Source organism: Benincasa hispida, chromosome 7 (genome assembly GCF_027475165.1).
Source record: "Benincasa hispida cultivar pf3 chromosome 7, pf3_genome.v1.1, whole genome shotgun sequence".
Classification (NCBI taxonomy): Eukaryota; Viridiplantae; Streptophyta; class Magnoliopsida; order Cucurbitales; family Cucurbitaceae; genus Benincasa; species Benincasa hispida.
The window spans coordinates 25175540-25184615 of record NC_143484.1 but is presented as its reverse complement, the minus strand read 5'-3'; the positions used below and the strand labels follow the sequence as shown (position 1 = coordinate 25184615).

The 9076-nt window shown below is 32.3% G+C and overlaps 1 long non-coding RNA gene across 1 annotated transcript; it reads left to right on the top strand.

Annotated features, from left to right (window-relative positions):
• The first annotated feature begins 2891 nt into the window (after positions 1-2891).
• LOC150035057 (uncharacterized) lies at positions 2892-6742 on the top strand. The gene is made up of 2 exons (XR_016530452.1): positions 2892-3258; positions 6549-6742. It is a non-coding gene; the product is annotated as an uncharacterized LOC150035057 (long non-coding RNA).
• The last annotated feature ends 2334 nt before the right edge of the window (positions 6743-9076 follow it).

Below are 9076 nucleotides of genomic sequence, written 5' to 3'. Positions count from 1 at the left end.
AAAAAGATGAGTGAATATTAATAAAGAAAAAAAAGTGATTTTGAGGGGAAAAAAAATGAAATAATGTGAGTTTGGTTATGAGAAAAAAAGAGGTGAGAAATGTGTTGTCAAGCATCAAACTTTGTACTTATGTGCAAATGAATGTGCTTAGTGATTGAATCAAGTTCAAATGATGTTTTTCCATCTAATATGTGCAATTATTTCTAAAGAAAAAGACATCAACACTTTCCACAAATAAGTTAAAAAAAAAAGTATTGAAAAGAAAAATCATAAGTTAGTGATTCACGAGAATAAAAAGAGGGAGAGATTGATTTTTGAATATAGTGATTAGGTTTGAGTTTATCTACAAATGAAAAGGTTTCTAATTCACAGGAGATTTAAATTTAATCAAGAGGAAATGGTCAATTTCAAGTGATATAGTGGATCATTGACTATGCCAATAAACTAGATCTTTAAGGTGAGTACAATATAAGTTCTAATTTTAATGTGGCTATTTGACTCCCTTTGATGTAGGGAATGAAGATGTTGATTCGAGAACAAATCCTTTTAAAGAAAGGGGAGATGATGTGAATCCAATAATTGAATGATGCATGTGCCCAAAGGAACTATTACGAGGCTTTCACATTATACCTTCAAAGGTGGTGGTTAATTCACAAGAAGAGATAGAGAATTTCAAGCCCAAATTTATATACAATGTTAGTTCAATGAGTCAAGAAGAAAATGATATGAAGATGACACGAGAATAATCATATAGTTTGGAAGATGGCACGATGGACAAAAATGTGCAGATTTTGTGAAGAAAATGTTGTCAAGTGTGCATGCATGGAAAAACATGAAGTCAAACCTTGTCAAATGTGCAATTCAACTTTGCCGCCGTTTAGAGGCATTATTTAAGACAATTTGGAGACTTTCTACATTTTTAGCTTTGCATTTTTGACTAATTAATTAGTATGCAATTAAGTTTTAAGTTCCTAGATCTTATTTTCTACAATTTGCAATTTATTGTATTTTAATGATTTTTGAGCTATTGGTCCATGCACGACCTTTTGGCCTTGAAAATGGCTTATAATTCTATTCAAAACTCAGAATGTTGATATTAGAAATCTTGTGCTTATTCAATCCCTTTGGTGTTGAATGACCTTAGTAGATTCTAAGTTTGATTTAAGACTTATTCATCCTTCAAACTAATTAAGCTCCTGGTTGGAATCGATTCGCTAAGTTAGCTTCAGTTGTGAGAGTTTGCAAGGATACTAAAAGAACCTCTAATTTTGCATCCATTGAGCATTGTGGGTGCTTATCAAAAGTTATGGATAATTTATTTTTACTCAAGATCATTTAATATTATAAATGAAAACATATTACATTTTATCTCTTTAATTATTTAATGTCTAATATTTAAAAAAAAATTATATGTTTGTGCCTTTTATTCCCCACTCTATGAAATTATGTTTTCAATCATTTTTAGCTCATCTGACAAAATTCATAATAATCATATACTAACTAAATAAAACATATACATATACATACAAATTTAATTCTATGTGTGTTGTTAAAATATATTTATTTGAAATTTATGTTATAAAGATTTTGAATCACATACATTGCACATATACTCTGACTAGTAGTTTATATGTGCCTATCATGCTATTTGTTGGTTAGTAAATATTTATAGGTTTATATTTAATCTCATTTTACATGTTAAGTTTGCATATATTTCAATTCATATATTCAAACACTTTTATTTCTTTGTCTTATTCTTATTAATTATATGAAGTTTCAACCATTTCATGAGCATGTAGAGTTCAAATTGTTAAATTGACCCGGGAGGTTATAATTACCTCTATGTAGGGACATGAAAGATTCTAGCTCAAGTTGATTCTTAACATATGAATTAATTGGGGGACCTTTATCTTTTTTAGGATTATGATATAATTACATCTGCACAACATCTTTCATTAGCATATGGTTTATTATCTTTTCTTAAAAAATGAAGAAGTGTTAAAAAAACAAAAGGTCAGAGTCTTACAAAAAGAGGGCCTTTCAAAATGTTGAGAAAGAGAAAAAAGTTTTGTCATATGGATCTCTTTTATTTTCTAAGGCCTTCACAATAGAGTTTGAGCTTATGATTTTTCCTTAAAGTCGGAGTATCTTACAAAAAAAATGATTTATTTTTTATGGTCTTCAAAATAATAATAATAATAATAATGGGCACCCTATTCATAACCACAATGTGGAATGGTTAGAAGAATCTTTGAATAGCTAAAAAAATGTCAATCCAATTTCTTGAGGATGATACTCAGTCAAAACCATTTTAACCATATTATTACTTGACACGTGCGTTTCTGCGTGTTAACGAGCAACAAAAGGGATGGACGCCAATGGGCACGCACCCAGTTGGATGTGACATAGACATGGGTTTGCTAAGAAGATGCTGGCGCGGGAAGATGACACACCAGCTCTAGGTAGAGTATACAGGTGCATAGATGAGCATACAAATACCCACTCAGGGTAAAATGCGGGCGCTAGGAAACGTGCATGGTTGCTATGACACCTCGCATTACAAAATTTGGGCTAAATTTGGATTCAATTATGCCTTTGGTCCATTAATTCCAAACTAAGGAACTTCCAAGTCAGGTATTCTAATTTTGGTTTAACTTTTAGTTTCTAAATTACTTTTCTTAAAAAATCGGAAAATTAAAATTCTTAATTGCAAGATTTTGGAATTTATTACTATAAAATTTCCCATATCTTTTAAAGTCTTTATTTGGGGGAATTTGTGCTTTTGGAAACTTATTTTGTGTATCTTGGAATTTAAGGACAATAGCCTAAGCTTTTTCTTTTTAGTTTTGACAAATTAGTTTTATAAGATAATTAATTTGGAAAAGGGGAAAGAGAAAAGAGAAAAGCTAGCCACTATCTTTTCATATTTTTTTCTCTCCCCTTCTCTTTCCTTGTCGTGAAAAGAGGATAAGCACATCCTTATGTTTTCAGTCTAGCCGCACAACCAAACCCTTTCCACTTTGCCTTTCTTCTTCTCTACAAATGCAAGCAGCTCTGACAACTCCCCTTGCACGCGACAGATAGTTAAGAGTAGTGTGTGTCCTGTTGACGACCAGAGAACATACCACATTAGTATCTGCAACATGAGCAAGTAATGACTGAAGAATGACTCACGACGTTCGAAAGCTCTAACGACCTTGTAGTAGTAGCCCCACTGTTCGAACACCCTGGTACAATGTTTTCCTCTTCTTTGGCAAGGTTTGACACTTACCCATTCTATTTCAGCATTAGATCTAAAATACCCACATCCTAATGACTCCAAATATGTAGGGTTATTAAGTTTAAAAACCCAATGAGCATGGTTTCGAGTCGTTTGGCTGAGTTTATATGCGTAAGAATGCTCTAAATTTCATTTCAAACTAGTTTAAGGTTGTTTAGAATTTTCTCTAACACTAGGGGGCCCTTATTGGTATGTTCAAAATAGTTTCGAAACTATTCAAACACTTTGCAACAAAAACTCTTGGTGTGTTTTAGGTGTTGTAGCTCTATTTAGACCTTCTCAAATTACATTTAGATGCTACAAATTAGTTGATGACTCATGGGTACTCTTTTTTTTTTTCTTATAGTTTAAACATGATTTGAGGTGTTTAAATTGAGATTTAAGGTTACGTTGGGTAAGATTATTTATTCTGAATGCTTCATGACTCTTAAAATAAGGATTTGAAGTAAGTTCTAACCTTGGAACTTTGTTTTTATTATTTTAGGAGTGTTTATATTTAAAAACACTTATGTAAGTAGAATTCTACCTGTTGGGTCTATTTGCTTGTGTGATAGCATGATGCACGATTTATTTCTATAATATATAATTATGACTTGTGTTATTCTAAAATTTTGATGTGTTCTGATATTTTTGTGCATGCTTGGGTGCTAGTTGTATTGGTTTTAAAATGTATAACTTGCTGAAATGCTATTATGTGATTTTGTTGATATAAACGTATTATAGAGATGTTGAATTAATACATGATTAATGTTGTGATTATATTATTGTTTGTATGATTTTGCGCATAAAACATGTTTTGGAGTAGCATCAATGGCCTTGGTTCAATGGCCTTGGTTTAGTTAGGTTTGGTACTATTAGTTTAAAATAGAAAGTATTAGAATTCTTAAGAATGTCAATGGCCCTTGGTGGAGCCAATTGGGGCCAACGAAGAGGTCAGTGGCCTTCGATAATATCTGTTGGGATCGTTAGAGAGATTGGTGGCCTTTGATAAACCAGTTAGGGTAGATAGAGACTGTCGGTGGCCATGGATGAAGTCAATGGGGTTGAAGGAAAGCGTTGATGGCTCTAAATAAAGTCAGTTGGGGCAGTATAGAATATCGGTTGCCTTGGACACAATTAGTTTGGGGTCAATATGTCTCATAAGATTTTTATGAAAGTTAAACTTAGATGTTTGGCAAAGTTGAGAATTTTTTATATGGGTAGATAGTGTATTTGATATGGTTTATCACAATTATTATTATCATCATTATTTTTTATTTTCCTATTTCAAATTTTATCATTATTATTTTTTTATTTTACTTATTATTGTTATTCTAGGTACTTTTAATTTAGTATGTTTTGTTTCTCTATTCATTTTTCCTATTTAATAATAATAAATAATAATAATTATTATTATTATTTATTATTTATTTAATTATTATTATTACTTTACCCATTTTCCAACAAACTCCCCTCTTTTTCCCAACGTTCTTCTCCTTATTTCTCTCATTCTCCTTGTAACGACCCAGATTTGTACGTATACAGGAAATTAAATGTCAAATATTAAGCAGGACGAAATTTTATTTAAAGGGGTGGAAATTTAAAAGAAGAAAAAAAAATGAATAATTGGAAATTGGAAATTTATTGGATTAATTGAAAATTTATTCATTATCCAAAAATAATGAATAAGGGAGTAGAATCAGGGAGGATTAATTGGAAGTTGGACGCTAGCTAATTCAGAAGACAACGGGCAGTAGATAACTTTTGTTTGGACACTACTCATTGGAAGAATTGGAGGTGAATTAATTGGCCATATACTCTTAAAATTTGAAAGAGTTAAAAAGAGGAAGTAGAATCCACAAGCAGTGAAGGCAACCATGTGTGAAAACTAGCGAGATTGGAGAGAACATTGAAGACAGCGAGAGTAAAGAGAGTGAAAGTAAAGAGAGCGAGATTCTTAGCGAGGCAGTAGGAAAAAGCGGGAGCAGGAGCGGGAGCGAGAGCGAGAGCGCGACCAAGACCAACGAGAGCGAGAGTGCGACTAACAATAGCGAAAGCGAGAGCGGAAGTCGCGAGAGCCAAACCAGTGAGAAAGCTGGAGAGAGCGAGATTCTAAGAACAAAGAGAGCGAGATTTGGACAGAAGCGTAGATTATGCGTTGAATTTGGCCACGATCTTATAGATTATACATAGAAAAACCCTAAAATTGAATACAAATAAAGAATGATGACGTAAGGGCAAACGTTAGCCAAGATTAGGTATCTTATTGAGAGGAATCCTTAAACCTTAAGTAATTCTAAAGAAGCCACCTGTAGGATGATTTGTCACACTGAGAAGAGCTGAAAACTACTATAAATAGGACCCTTTGCCGAAGATTTAACCCATTCTCAAACAAATCTCAGTAACAAAGAATCGTGTGAAAAAGTAAGTGTGAGTGAGGAAGTTCTGTGAGATTAAAAGAGAAAAGCTCGGGTAAGGTGCTGCCCAAATTTCTGCCCAAATTTCCTTCTAGTTTTAAAAGGGAAAGCTCTACTGATCAAATCATAAAGAATAATAAGGAATAACTATATCACGGTAAGTAGTTTATCTCACCCTCTCTTTAAGTGTTCTATGGTAGTGTACCTTTATTATGTTGCATGATTATGTTAATTGTTATATTGCATTACATGTTTAAAACACGTTTTTCTACAAGGGACCCCATGCATTATGTTTGTTCACGATTACGTTAAAATCAAGTTTTAATTAGGTGTAAGTTATGCTTCCAGTCTAATCTTACATTTATGTTAATGGTTGATGTTGGATGCGACTCTGGCCCTACTGACTGCATGACTCGCTAATCATCAGATGGGTTAGTTTCCGCTTAAGTCCTCATCTTCCTATCAGGGCGGAGAAATTTATGCTTCCAGGGCTGGTAGGGCATGTATGGTTGCACCCCTCCAGGCCTAATCTTACGTTATGTTTACGCTAGGGACTAGCAGGGTATGTATGGTTGCACCCCTCTAATCCAATATTACGTTTATGCTAATGGTTGATGTTGGATGCGACTCTGGCCCTACTGACTGCATGACCCACTAATCATCAGATGGATTAGTTTTCGCTTAGGTCCTCATCTTCCTATCAGGGCGGAGAGATTTATGTTGGAAGCATAACCGACCACCACATGTTATTATACATTTTCGGTCCCACCATATGTTTTCATGACATGTTGCTTGTGATTGTGCATTTGGTCACTACCCTACGTGAGAACTACTTACTGGGTATATTATATACTCATCCTATATTTTTACAGACTTTGTAGGTAATGACACAACGTAGATGGCAGAATTGGACGTCGCTCAAATGCCCAACCATCAAACTCACTATTATAGGCATATGCATTTTGTACCACCACGCTATTGTTTTATGGATCCTGATGTTTTGATAAATAAACTTTTTTATATAGTTTTCTATCTAATTAATAAAATTTAGATATGTTCTTTGAAATTTTCACCAAACTCATCTCATGATAGAAAAGTCTAAGTATGCATGTCGTAGCGGTCGGATCATTATGTGTAAGGATCCGGGCGTTACACTCCTATTTGAATCCCCATGAGAAAAGCTCAACTTCAACGGTAAAACTTCTCTATAATCGAACACACAAAGTGAGAATGAGAGGAGAAATCAAGAAAGAATGAGTGAGAAGAGATAGAGATTAGGAAAATTTTGGAGTTTGGCCACTGGGAGAGTAAAGTAGAGTGAAAATCAAAGGGAGGAGGGAGAAAAAACTTTAGACAAACTCGCGTGTTTACTCTCCCTCCTCCCTTTGTCTAAAATTTTTTCTCCTTCCTCCCTTTGTCTAAAGTCGCAAAAACAAAATCAAAGTAGAGTGATAGATCTTTGTTTTTGCGACTTCCCATAGCTACAATTTCCGACGTGCTCTAAACCTATCAAGTAGATCGGATGTGGAATTGCAAACATTCGATGACCCACGAACGTAGTGACTTCAAACGCCTACACACGATTCTGAGAAGCTCCATTGGCACTTGAGGTGAAGAAATAAGATAAGAATGGAAAGGAAGTAACCCATTAAAGAAGGAAGAGGTTGAAAATGATGAGAAAAGGAGAAAAAAATCGTGGAAGAAAGAAATAAAGGAGAAGAAAAGGAAATTGGTAAGATGAAGGTAAGTCCCACTTTTATTTTATTTATCGGTTTAATAAGTATAGTGGGCCCCAATTTTATTTTATATTTATTTATTGGTTTAATAAATATAGTGGGCCCCACTTTATTTTATAGTATCTTTTGTTTGTTTAATAGAAGTGTTGTGCCTCCACTTTATTATTTTATTTATTTATAAATTTTAATTTTAATTATAATAATTATTAATAATAAGTATCCTCTTTTTGTTTTTCTACCAATTATTTATTTATTGGTCTCTTTTCCTCATTCTCATACCCATCTTTTAAACCTTTATTAGTACTATTATTGTTTTTCTCTCACTCATCTTAAATATTTCAAAGAGTCTCAATAATTTTTCTTTTTTTGTATAAATAATGTTAAATAATTAATTACAAAAGTAGAGTTCAAAGGAAATTATTCCAAAAAATAGGGTTTGCAAAATTGCACGTATCATGTCTGATTTAAAGGTAAATCGTGTACCCAATACACGAGTTATCTAGATTGGCTGTCATGTGTGCACGAAGAAAATTGTGTAAATAGCCCACGATTTGTGTGCATATTCCTACTTTATTTTGAAAGATTTTTTGGATCGATAATTCGAAAAAAAGTTTTTATTTCACGTTTGATTGATTAAAATATTATATTTTCTAATGTTTAATAAAAATATCACAATAATGGTCCAGTAAATTTTCTATTAAAAATGGAATCAAAATTTTAACTAAATATGGATTTTAAAAAAAAAACACTAAATATGGATTTAGCCCATAATAAATGTCTAAATTAATTATCTTAAATGAATTTAATCAATTAGAAAAGATAAAATGAACTTATTAATTCCAAATGTTTTCACAAAAGTTGTTTTGTTTTTTTTTTTTTGAAAAATTCCACAAAAGGTAGTTGAAAACAATAAAAAAAAAAAATCACCATATCTTACACAATTCTCTCCTTAATTTCCTCAATTAGATAACAATAGTGCATCCCTTTCTTCACAGGAGTATCCGTGGATACTGACTTGGAGAATTGGAATTTGTGTACCATGTACACGGGTTTCAACTACCCTATTTTTTTCATTAATTTGTGTTTCTACGTTATATTTGAAATTTCTTTTTTATATTTACGCTATTTTTTAAAATAAAATTTTAAACTACTCTAAATATGTCATTTAAAAAAAAAGGCATTATTTAAGAATTTAACCCAGTTTTAATGGATTTCTTATTCTATTTTCAATTTGCTAGGTTGCATTCTAGACTTTCATTAGTTGATTCTTGAATTATAATTTAGTTTTTAAATAAACCTCAAATCAAATTCAAGTGTAAATTTCTAGGTATAATTTAATTATAGAAATTATCTAATATTTAAACAATATTTTTATGGAACTTTTATTTAAATATTGTAATTTGAAAAAGTATTTAATAAAATAGGGTAGTTTGGAAAGTATTTAGAAATTTATAGTAGTTTGAAAATTCTGAGGTGGGGAAAAAAATAAAAAAATCTTGTCGAGGGTTGAAATCTCGATATAGAGGAAAACTAAATAATACAAAAACTTGTTGAGGGTTCAAAACTTGACCTACATAGGTCAAGATTTCAACCCATGACAACCATCTCAACTTGTCACTTCTGTCCCTACCGTTTTCCATGCCCTGTCACTTCGCCATGCCAGC